We start from the raw sequence: 12,942 nt of genomic DNA on the forward strand, positions 1-12,942 counted from the left end.
CATAAGCTGGTTTAAGATGGTCATAAGCTGGTTTAAGATGATCATGAGCTGATTTAAGATGGTCATAAGCTGGTTTAAGATGGTCATGAGCTGGTTTAAGATGGTCATAAGCTGGTTTAAGATGGTCATAAGCTGGTTTAAGATGGTCATAAGCTGGTTTAAGATGATCATGAGCTGGTTTAAGATGGTCATAAGCTGGTTTAAGATGGTCATGAGCTGGTTTAAGATGGTCATAAGCTGGTTTAAGATGGTCATAAGCTGGTTTAAGATGGTCATAAGCTGGTTTAAGATGATCATGAGCTGGTTTAAGATGATCATGAGCTGGTTTAAGATGATCATGAGCTGGTTTAAGATGGTCATAAGCTGGTTTAAGATGGTCATAAGCTGGTTTAAGATGATCATGAGCTGGTTTAAGATGATCATGAGCTGGTTTAAGATGATCATGAGCTGATTTAAGATGGTCATAAGCTGGTTTAAGATGATCATGAGCTGGTTTAAGATGATCATGAGCTGATTTAAGATGGTCATAATCTGGTTTAAGATGGTCATAAGCTGGTTTAAGATGATCATGAGCTGATTTAAGATGACCATGAGCTGGTTTAAGATGGTCATTAGCTGGTTTAGGATGACCATGAGCTGGTTTAAGATAGTCATAAGCTGGTTTAAGATGACCATGAGCTGGTTTAAGATGGTCATAAGCTGGTTCAAGATGGTCATAAGCTGGTTGAAGATGACCATGAGCTGGTTTAAGATGGTCATAAGCTGGTTTAAGATGGTCATAAGCTGGTTTAAGATGGTCATAAGCTCGTATAAGATGATCATGAGCTGGTTTAAGATGGTCATAAGCTGGTTTAAGATGGTCATAAGCTGGTTTAAGATGGTCATAAGCTCGTATAAGATGATCATGAGCTGGTTTAAGATGGTCATAAGCTGGTTTAAGATGGTCATAAGCTCGTATAAGATGATCATAAGCTGGTTTAAGATGGTCATAAGCTGGCTAAGATGATCATGAGCTGGTTTAAGATGGTCATAAGCTGGTTAAGATGATCATGAGCTTTTATAATATGATCATAAGCTGGTTTAAACCAGTTCTTGCTGGACATGAGATGTTTTAAGCTTTTTTTTTTGCTCCATGAGCTTAAGCTGGTTCTTGCAGGTCGTAAGCTGGTTTAAGATGGTTATTTGCTGGTTTACACTGGGTCATAGAAAAAGAAAAACAGTTTAACCAGCTCATAACCATGCACCTTAAAATTAGCTCATGATTAGACCAGCAAGAACCTGCAAAGAACAATTTTAAATAAACTCATGACCTGCAGGAACCAGTTTAAACCCACAAAGAGCAATATTAAGCCAATAAAAACGGCTTAAACCAGGTAGAAACAATCTTAAACCAGCAAGAACCAACTTAAACTAGCTCATGGCCTGCAAGAACCAGCTTTAACTAGCAAAAGTGAACTTAAACCATCAAAGAACAAGCTTAAACCTGTTCATGACCTGCAATAACCGGTTTAAACCAGCTCATGACTAACAATAACCAGCTTAAACAAGCTAATGATCTGCAAGAATCAACTTAAACAAGCTCATGACCTGCAAAAACCAGCTTAAACTAGTTTATGACCTGCAAAAACCCGCTTAAACCAGCTCATGATATGCAAGAATCGTCTTAAATCAGCTCATGACCTGCAAAAACCAGCTAAAACCAGCTTCTGACCTGCAAAAACCAGCTAAAACTAGCTCATGACCTGCAAAAAAAACAGCTAAAACTAGCTTATGACCTGCAAGAAGCAGCTTAAACCAGCTTAAATGTGTGAAATGCAACATCTCAACAGTGGCTTTAACTGTGGGAAGAGTATTAGCAGAATAATTCCCTCTGGGTTATTGAAGTATTAGAAAATAATGTACACTGATTATAAATTGGCAGCCCATCATCAAATATTCCTTCCACATTCTCTTGACTCGAGGTCTGCTAGTAACGTGCGGTGCAATACAGGGGATCAAATGTGCTTACATCTATAAATCTGTATGCATGTAGAATATAAGTGCACACTTGGTCGTGTCTCTGAATGTCTGTCAGTGTTCGTGAGTGTGTGTGTGTGTGTGTGTGTGTGTGTGTGTGTGCCTGATGGGGGATGTAGGTGTTGCGTGGGCTGCTTTGCCATTGGCTTTCCTCCTCATTCCAGTAAGTCTCCTCTCTGTTTTTTCTTTTTTTCATTCTCACGCCCTCGCTGTTGCCAGCCACAGAAAAAAATCTCTCTTCTGCTGTTGTTCGAGCATCTCTGCCCACCTAGCAGCCAGTGTTTTCCTCGTGTCTTCAGTCTGTCTGTATTCACTCTGTCTGTATGTGCAGTTAAACACTGACTGCGGGGTCACACACTCTTATACACACCCACGCCTGCTGTGATTCAGGAGCTGGTGAATCCCTCACACACACACACACAGTAGAGCTCACATGCAGCATTTCTGGGGTTAAATATAAATAAATGTTCATTCCGCTTATATATATATATATATATATATATATATATATATATATATATATATATATATATATATATATATATATATACATGTGTTTGTTTAGACGGATATGTGAATATATTAATACATGAAATAATGATATGAAACTATTACCATAGCAACTGAACTGGACTGATCAGGACAAAAATGAGTGATGGGTTAAACAAGTGTAGAAATCTGTCCATTTCTCATTTTATAACTCCGTCCATCTTTCTATATTTCATCCATCCATCCATCCATCCATCCATCCATCCATCCATCCATCCATCTATTTATCCATCCAACATTGTATCTGTTGTTTTATCCATCCGTTCATCCATCCATCCATCCATCCATCCAAAGTTGTATCTGTTGTTTTATCATCCATTCATCTATTAGTGTATCTGTTGTTTTATCCACCCATCAATACATCCACTCATCCATCCACTATTGTATCTGTTGTTTTTTCCATCCATTCATCTATCTATCCATCCACCCATCCATCCATTCATCAATCCATCCATCCACCCATCCATCCATCCATCCATCCATCCATCCATCCATCCATCCATCCATCTATTAGTGTATCTGTTGTTTTATCCATCCATTCATCTATTCCTTCCATCCACCCATCCATCCATCCATCCATCCATCCATCCATCTATTAGTGTATCTGTTGTTTTATCAATCAATCCATCCATCCATCCATCTATTAGTGTATCTGTTGTTTTATCCATCCATTCATCTATCCATCCATCCATCCATCCACCCATCCATCCATCCATACATCCATCCATCCATCTATTAGTGTATCTGTTGTTTTATCCATCCATTCATCTATCCATCCATCCATCCATCCACCCATCCATCCATCCATCTATTAGTGTATCTGTTGTTTTCTCCATCCATCCATCCATCCATCCATCCACCCATCCATCCATCCATCCATCTATTAGTGTATCTGTTGTTTTATCCATCCATTCATCTATCCATCCATCCATCCACCCATCCATCCATCCATCCATCCATCCATCCATCCATCCATTTATCCATCTATTAGTGTATCTGTTGTTTTATCCATCCATTCATCTATCCATCCATCCATCCACCCATCCATCCATCCATTTATCCATCTATTAGTGTATCTGTTGTTTTATCCATCCATCCTTTTATCCATCCATCCACTATTGTATCTGTTGATTGATCCATTCATCCGGATGCTCTCGTTTTATTAATTTGCTGTACATGCATCCATCTATCCATTTTTCCATCCATCCATCCATATATCTATCATTCTATCAGTTTTAGATTCTTACATTTGTTTCATCCATCCATCCATCCATCCATTGTTGTATCTTTCTGTCTTTCAGTCTATCAATCCACCCTATGTTTTAATTAATGTAATTAAAATAAAATTCTATCCATCTATAATTTTGTTCAATTTTTTCCATCCATCTCTCCATCCATCTCTCTGTCCATCCATCAATCCATCCACTATTGTATCTTTCTGTTTATCAGTCTGTCCATCCATTTTATATTTTAATGTACACTCCATCCATCCATCATTTTAATATTCCCCCATTCATCCATCCACCAATCAGCAAGCTGTCATTCTGTTCATCCCTCCATTAATCCATCAGCATACTGTCATTTTATTAATTTGCTGTACACGCATCCATCCTCCATGCATCCATTAATCTGTCCGTTTCTGATTCTTTTGTTCTATCCATCCATCCATTGTTGCATCTTTCTATCTTTTTCAGTCTATACTATATTTTAATGTAAATTTGTTCTATCCATCCATCTGTCCGTCCATCAACAAAATGTCATTCTATCTTTCAGTCTGTTCATCCAATCAGTCATTGTTCTATCCATCAACCCATCCAGCCACTGTGCTGTATTATTCTGTTTTTTCTTCTAGCCATCCATCCATCTATTCATTCATCCATTGCTCTGGTAATCAGCCTTTCTCTCTGTCCATCCATCTACCTATATAACTTCTATAAATGGCTATATTATTAAATATTTTGTCATTAAGCCTACTATAGATTAAACTACCAATGTTTTGGCCATAATTTTACAGCAAGACAATAATAACAGGGTTTTACCGTGTAACCAGATCATACTTAATATTCTAATGTGCTGTTCTGAATAAATCTGAATGAGTTCAGCCTGTCTCCAAGCGTGTATCGAGTAGTGTAGTATGCAGATACGAGTCTCTCCTGCAGTGGTCTGTTCCTCTTATTTGATGGTGATCATTGGGTCTGCGGCAGCTGCATTAATATTTCACAGCGATGGAGCTTTAAGACACTGTAGAGATCTGCACCGGCCACACATTAAAGACACTCACTCCTCCATCTCAGGAATTACATCAAATCCAATGTTTCTATACCGCACGGACAACCAAATCCTCTAATCTACATTTCTACAATCCAAAAAGGTCACGTTCTCATTAAAATAATTGCTAACACTTTAGTATAGGGACCAATTCCTATACTAGGGTTCATTGCATGCATATAATTAAGATATTGGCTGTTTATTTGTACTTAAATATAACATATTCTGGCATATTCTCTAAACCTAGACACAACTAATAGATTAACGTGCATTTATAAGCAGCAAATCAGTAGTTTATTAAGCTAAAAGTCAAAGTTAATGGTTTATTAATAGAGATTTCGAATAGAGAATTTGAGGGAACTTGTCCTTACCTCCTGACAGAGAACGATGTCCAGCAATTTTGGGTGGTGTCTGTATATATTCAGACAGAATCAGCTTCTTGAGGCTCTATGAGAGGAAATTTAGGTTAAAATAATAATAGATTATTAAGTAAGAACTTATGAAATTACTTCGATTTAATAGTCTAGTTCAAATAATCAAAATAACGAAAGTCTTCACTGCGAGTTTCATGTAGATATAACCGGATACAATGTTTTCCTTAGTGTAAAGACATCCTTTTTTGGTTACGTTAAGCTTAAGACTAAAGTTGCATGAAGCTATTGTTAGGAAGACATGTATAGAGTCATTGTGGTTAATATAAAAGATGACAAGAGATCACACTTCTCCTTTCGCAAGAATACACACTGCGTCTTAACAGCTTCAATGCTCTGCACTACAAAAATAGCATTGTAATACTTCTAAAGCATTGTATTAAAAACAAATTTTGCTGGTTGCAATAAGGAACTTGTTTGCTTTCTGGATGCAACGAGCATTACAAATTTCATGTCTTCAATCAAATTTAAAGCAGCATTCATTAAATATACTAATTGATTTGACTACCTTCCTTAAAGAGACAGTGCACCCTGAAAAGAAACATTCCTCATCATTTACTCACATGCAACATGTTTTAATTTACTGATGAACACAAAAAAAAAAACATTCTGAAGAATGTTGGAAAAAGCAGCCATTAGTTATGCTTCTATCCAGCTATTTTTATGCGCATTTATAAAAAATTCCAGTATGTGGATTAAAAGTCATGTGATTTTGTTTTAACAGATGATTTGGCAATAGGAATGTGTGTGATGGGACGCAATAATGGACTAACCAGCATTTCTGGCACATTGTAAAACATCTGAAATGTTGTTTTGCTCTTTGCCTCAGCTAAAGTCTGTCTTCAGTGGTTCAGTATTATTATTATTACCTATAGTTGAGTGTGTGTAGGGTTTGCCCAATTTGCCCAATTGGCTCACCCTGTACGTCAGCGGACTTGAGACACAGAGAGGAGTTCACTGCGATGACAGGGTTTGGGTCTGGGGAAGAATTGTTCCAGAAAGCAGAAAAAAACAAAATCCAAAACATAAAATTAAGGCGTAAATAACAGAGTGAGAACGTGGTAAAATCTGAAAGCATGAAAAAATCAGGCGAGGGCTTTTCTTTTTCTGGATTGCTTTTGAAAACACTATCGGTTGAGTTTAGGGAAGTGGGTGTACTTGGGTCAATTAATTGAGTCGAGTAATTTGAGATATGAAGAATCGTACACAGCAGCCTCTGGTGCATTTGCAAAAACAGAAATTGGAAAAAAAACGTAGCTCCTGGGATGCATTTTTCTCTCTCTAGAAATGTATACAGGGGTACATGTCCATAATGAGCTGTTATTTTTATGCATTTACATTGCAGGCTATAGCGATGACCTATAATCACAATGTTACAGGATTTTAAGTCAATTTTCAAAATCGCTATAATCAATCATGGTTTTAATGATAATAAACACTAATACTAATCATCAATAACTTTACCGTGGTTTATCTTAAAATCGGTAATCGTGACAAAACTAGTTGTGACGCAGCATTTGAGCAGTCCTGAAGTGTTCCCCAAGCTCCTCTGGGTTCAATGATTCCCACTTCTGATGCTCAGCTATTCTCTGATATTGCATCGCCGGTTAAGTCTCAATCCAGGTCATCGACAGCGGCTGGAAATCCCTCCATCCATCAGCAAATGGATGTGTGCAAATCTCCAGAGGGGTTAAATGCACAGGTGGAGCGTCTCAATCAATCTAATCGACTGCTCTAATCAGCAGCGCAGAGACTGATATTCCACCTGTACTGCACTTTATTCCCTTTAGTTTCTGTTTCCTGGCTCTGTCTCAAAACCATCTCACATCTCTTTTTATCATCTTGTGACTTTTATAATGGGGAAAGTACTGGAAATAATAGCTATCATTTAACATCAGTGGAACATTTTCATTCAACAAAAGGTTCCTTAAAGTGGAAAAAGGAGCTTTTGCTTATTAAAGTGATCGTTCATCTAAAAATTCTTGACAAAAAAACACAATGAAAGGATTGGTAAACGTTGGTAATTGGTTGAATTCCATAGTATTTTTTGTCCTACTATGGAAGTCAATGGGTACCAGTTACCAGCATTCTTCAAAATATCTTCTTTTGTGTTTAACAGAAACTCATTAAGGTTTGAAACTAGAGTGTAAATAGTGAGTTAAATAGATATTCATTTAGGCTTAGCCCCTTTATTCATCAGGGGTCGCCACAGCGGAATGAACCACCATTTATCACAGCATATGTTTTACACAGCGAATGTCCTTCCAGCTTTAACTAAGTACTAGGAAACACCCATACACACCAATTTACACACATGCACTATGGCCAATTTAGTTAATCAATTCTCCTATAGTGCATGTTCCTTAAAGTAGATGAACATTTTCAGAATGAGCCTGGATTGGTTTTAGGAATCAATAAATCTGAATCACATAATAATGTGTGATATTAGGTTATATGTATTGTTTCTACATGTACAATTGTAACCAGAAGTTCACATACACTCTAAAAAGGAGCATAACCATTTTTTTAAAAAATGTCTGATGGTAAATCAGACTAAACGTTTACTATTTTAGGTGTGTCAGGATTACCTAAACAATTTCCTTTTGCTAAATGCCAGAATAATGAGAGAATTTTTTGTTTTGTGAATTTTTTATTAATTTCTAGAACAGTCAAAAGTTTACACACACTTCCTTGGTACTGTTTTAGCTTCGCTTTTAAACTGTATAACTTTGGTCAAATGTTTTGGGTCTCCTTCCACAAGCTTCTCACAGTAGTGTGCAGGAATTTTGGCCCATTCCTCCTGACAGAATTGCTGAGTCTGATTTGTAGGCTGTCTTGCTCGCACAAGCTTTTTTAACTCTGCCCACAAATTTCCTATAGGATTTAGATCAGGGCTTTGTGATGGCCACTCCAAAACATTCACTCTGTTGTCCTTAAAGCACATTTGAACTCATTTGGCAGTATGCTTAGGGTCATGGTCTGTTTGGAAGACCCATTTGTGGCCAAGTTTTAATGTCCTGGCTGATGTCTTGAGATGTTGCTTCAGTATTTCTCCATAATGTTCTTTCTTCATGATGCCATCTATGCTGTGAAGTGGACCAGTCCCTCCTGCAGCAAAACAGCCCCACAACATGATGCTGCCGCCCAAATACTTCACAGTTGGGATGGTGTTCCTAGGCTTGTCAGCTTTGCCCTTTGTCCTCCAAATGTAACACTGGTCATTATGGCCAAACAGTTCAATCTTAGCTCCATCAGACCACAGGACATGTCTCCAAACATGAGTCTTTTTCCCCAGAGTCATTTAGCAAATCTTAATCTGGCTTTGTTGTTGATTCTGGCTTGTTGATTTATCATGTTGTCACACAAGGAAGCAGTGTGTTTGAGCTTTTCCTTCAATACTATTTTACAGTTGTGCCTCCAGTTAACTTAAATGTTGTCAATTAGCCAATCAGAAACTTCCAAAACCTTGACATCATCATCTGAGCTTTTTCAGAGGCAGAATAATCGTATTGTATGGAAACTGGTTATGGTTATGTGCCTTTTCATACAGTGTATGTAAACCTCTGCTTTCAACTGTATGTGAGAACAGAAACAACCAATCACTGTAGAAATTCAGCTTCATTTGCTTGCCATTGTGAGACTGGAAGATGGAGAGCAGAAACAAACAGCAAACTGATTACAATATAAAGACGTCACTCTCATCTCTAAAGAAGAAAGATATTGATGTGAACGGAAGCATCTTTCCAAACTGATCCAGACGCAGCTGAGAGTTAGAGGCAATCATGTCCATTCGCAAACTCATTAAAAGTAGACTTTCTTTGGATTAAATGAAGGAGATGACCCAAAGGATGCATATTTTGCTGTCAGTGTGCGTGGGCTAGTGCGCTAGTTTTACTTTAGAAGTGGTTTCGTCTCAAACGCTGCCAGCGAGATCACCAAGGTCAAACTGTTTTCCAAAGCAGATGTGAAGAAAACAATATATAGGATTCAGAAACAAACCACAAACAACATGCTGCTGCTGGGTTCTAGATGAGGAAACAATACACCGGAGAACAATTATCATACTGTAGTCCTGAGAGCAAACTAGTTAAAGTGACGGTTCACCCAGAAATAAAACTGTGCTGTTTATTTACTCACACTCACGCTGTCAATATGGTATACTTGACCTGTTTTCTAATTCAGAATTGAGCTGTTTTTATTTTTAGCAATTGTCTTTGGTGATTCATATCATGCAAGTTAATGCTACAAAATGAATAAATAAATAAAAGATATCGGCTCCTGGCGATACATTGACGTCTTATGAAGCAAAACAATTGGTCATGACCTGATCATGCATGTTTTTGACAATAACTCTTTAATAAATCTTAAATTTCAGCATTAATAACATATGTTAGGCTCTCAAGTTTTGACAAATTTTTGATTACTGTGTAAAAATCACCAAATCATTAACTGGAGATTAGTTCTGATTTGAATCAGTGAGTCGTTAACGGTAGACTCGCTCTGAATGGATTATTTGAATCAGTATGTAGTTCTGAACATGTTATTTGAATCATTGAGTCATTAACAGTAAACTCACACAGATCAAATCATTTGAATCAGTGAGTAGTTCTGAACAAACAATTTGAATCAGTGAGTTGTTACCAGTAGACTCGCTCTGAATGGATCATTTGAATCAGTGAGTAGTTCTGAACAGGTTATTTGAATCAGTGAGTCATTAACAGTAAACTCACACAGATTGAATAATTCGAATCAGTGAGTAGATCTGAACAGATTATTTGAATCAGTGAGTCGTCAACAGAAAACTCACTCAATAAATCATTTGAATCAACGAGCAGTTCTGAACAAACAATTTGAATCAGTGAGTCGTTTTTGTAGACTTGCTCTGAATCAACAAGTACTTCTGAAAAGGTTATTTGAATCAGTGAGTGTTTAACAGTGGATTCGCTCTGAATGGATCATTTAAATGAACGAGTAGTTCTGAACAGATAATATGAATCAGTGAGTCATTAACACTAGACTCGCTCTGAATGTATCATTTGAATTAGTGAGTAGTTCTGAACATATTATATGAATCAGTGAGTCATTAACAGTAGACTCGCTCTGAATGGATCATTTTAACCAGGAGGTAGTTCTGGGCAGATTATTTGAATCAGTGAGTTGTTAATGGATTGTTTGAATAAACATATTGTTAACAGTAGACTCACTCTGAATGGATCATTTGAATCAGTGAGTAATTCTGAACAGATTATTTGAATCAGTGAGTCGTTAACAGAAAACTTACTCAATGAATCATTTGAATTGACGAGTAGTTCTGAACAGATAATTTGAATCAGTGAGTTAACAGTAGACTCGTTTTGAATGAATCATTTGAATCAGCAAGTAGTTCGGAACAGATTGTTTGAATCAGTGAGTTGTTAATTGTATACTCGCTCTGAATGGTTCATCTGAATCAGGGAGTAGTTCTGAACAGATTATATGAATCAGTAAGTCATTACCAGTAGACTTGGCCAATGGATCATTTGAATAAGTGAGTTGTTATGAGTAGACACGGTCTGAATGGATCATTTGAATCAGCGAGTAGTCCTGAACAGATTGTTTGAATCAGTGAGTTGTTAACAGTAGAATCGCTCTAAATGGATCATCTGAATCAGCGAGTAGTTCTTAACAGATAATTTGAATCAGTTAGTTGTTAACAGTAGACTCGTTCTGAATGGATAATTTGAATCAGCGAGTAGTTCTGAACAGATTGTTTGAATCAGTAAGTTGTTAACAGTAGAATCGCTCTAAATGGATCATCTGAATCAGCGAGTAGTTCTGAACAGATTGTTTGAATCAGTGAGTTGTTAATTGTAGACTCGCTCTGAATGGTTCATCTGAATCAGGGAGTAGTTCTGAACAGATTATATGAATCAGTAAGTCATTACCAGTAGACTTGGTCAATGGATCATTTGAATAAGTGAGTTGCTATGAGTAGACACGCTCTGAATGGATCATTTGAATCAGCGAATAGTTCTGAACAGATTATTTTAATCAGTGAGTCATTAATAGAAGACTCACTTTGACCAGAACATATAAATCAGTGAGTTAACATAGGACTCTCTCTGAATGGATCATTTAAATCAGTGAGACATGAAGCATATTTGCTGTACATGGATCATATGAATCTGTGAGTCATGAACAGAAGACTAGCTCTAAATGGATCATTTGAATCAGTGAGTCATTAAAAACAGACCCTCTCTGAGTGCAATATTTGAATCAGTGAGTCAATAACAGAAGACACTCTCTGAATGAATCGTTTCTTTAACTCGAGAATCACATACTGAATCATTCGAATCAGTGAGCTGCTGACTCACAACCAAATCCAATCAGATCGTTTACAAATGAGTGAGCTTTGTGAGCTAATTTAATCGTTTAACTGATATAAATCAAATACTATCGCATCTCTGACCCTTACTTCAGTTTAAAATACCCTGCTTCATTACACTTCAATGATATTTCCTTGGTACTTGATGTCATTTTTCAACCTTGCCTGCATGAGGGCTTCTCTGTTTCTCTAGTAAAAGGCTTTAGTGAGTAAATGAGCTGAACTATTCCTTCAATGATTTCCTTCCTCCATCGATTGGCTGGTCTCTGGAGGGTCGCCCTGTATGGTGGTCATTAAACCTTCTCTCATAAGTGCACTTCATGTCCAGGAGAGTTTCTTTGTGCAGACGTAATGCATCGCTCTGAAACAAAGAGATGTGTACTGCCACTGCTTTCAGATTTTGTTTTTATGAATGCCATTGGAATTATTATCATAATGAACACCATCTTGTAGCCTCTCAGGCGTCTGTCAGGCTTTCTGCATGTCGAAATCCACATTTTTAGTGAAGCGGTGCCATCTTTTATTCTGGGTCTTGTTGTGTCATGAAGGGTTATAGAGGGCAGATTGCATAAAGTCCCTCTCTCTCTCTCTCTCTCTCTCTCGCTCTCTCTTCAGATGAAAATGAGAAACATCACAGTGCCTTCAACATTCACACTTATCAGAGCGAGAGGCTTGAAATATTGAGAACTAACTGAGAACAAACAATAAATAGAGCTCCGAGCAATTGTCTCACATACAAAATACCATAGTAAATACTCTGTTTTTAACTATATTATAGTAGTGTACACTTATGCACCACTTTATTAGGTACACCTGTCCAACTGCTTGTTAACTGGTTGTTGGTGCCAGACGGGCTGGTCTACTGGGATTTTCACGCACAACCATCTCAAGGGTTTACAAAAAGTGATCTGATGAGTCTTGATTTCTGCTGCCACATTCAGATGGTCGGGTCAGAATTTGGCATCAACAACATGAAAGCATGGATCCATCCTGCCTTGTGTCAACAGTTCAGGCTGGTGGTGGTGGTGTAATGGTGTGGGGGAGATTTTCTTGGCACATTTTGGCTCCATTAGTACCAATTGGGCATCATGTCAACGCCACAGCCTACCTAAGTAGTGTTGCGGACCATGTCCATTACTTTATGACCAGTGGCGGAGCCAGAGGGGTGACAGAGGCACTGGACACCCCTGACATCTGATTGGCCACCATGGGTGCCACCCTAAAATAATATTTGCTGCTGACAGTTCCTGTTCCTCCAAGTAGTGACACTTGTAGCTTAACTATATTTCTCAGTAGCAAGGCCGCAGCGTCGCT

General features: G+C 37.7%; 2 protein-coding genes across 3 annotated transcripts in view; one reads left to right on the top strand and one right to left on the bottom strand.

Annotated features, from left to right (window-relative positions):
- Positions 1-5,485, bottom strand: part of oxgr1a.2 (oxoglutarate (alpha-ketoglutarate) receptor 1a, tandem duplicate 2) — a 12,139-nt gene extending 6,654 nt beyond the window's left edge. The window contains exon 1 of the mRNA XM_087234861.1: positions 5,205-5,485. The gene's annotated coding sequence lies outside the window, so the exon portion shown is untranslated. The remainder of the gene's footprint in view (positions 1-5,204) is intronic.
- Positions 1-12,942, top strand: part of slc5a3a (solute carrier family 5 member 3a) — a 53,792-nt gene that overhangs the window by 38,650 nt on the left and 2,200 nt on the right. The window lies entirely within an intron of this gene.

Source organism: Danio rerio, chromosome 1 (assembly GCF_052040795.2).
Source record: "Danio rerio strain M-AB ecotype USA chromosome 1, GRCz13ab, whole genome shotgun sequence".
In the NCBI taxonomy this organism is placed as follows: domain Eukaryota; kingdom Metazoa; phylum Chordata; class Actinopteri; order Cypriniformes; family Danionidae; genus Danio; species Danio rerio.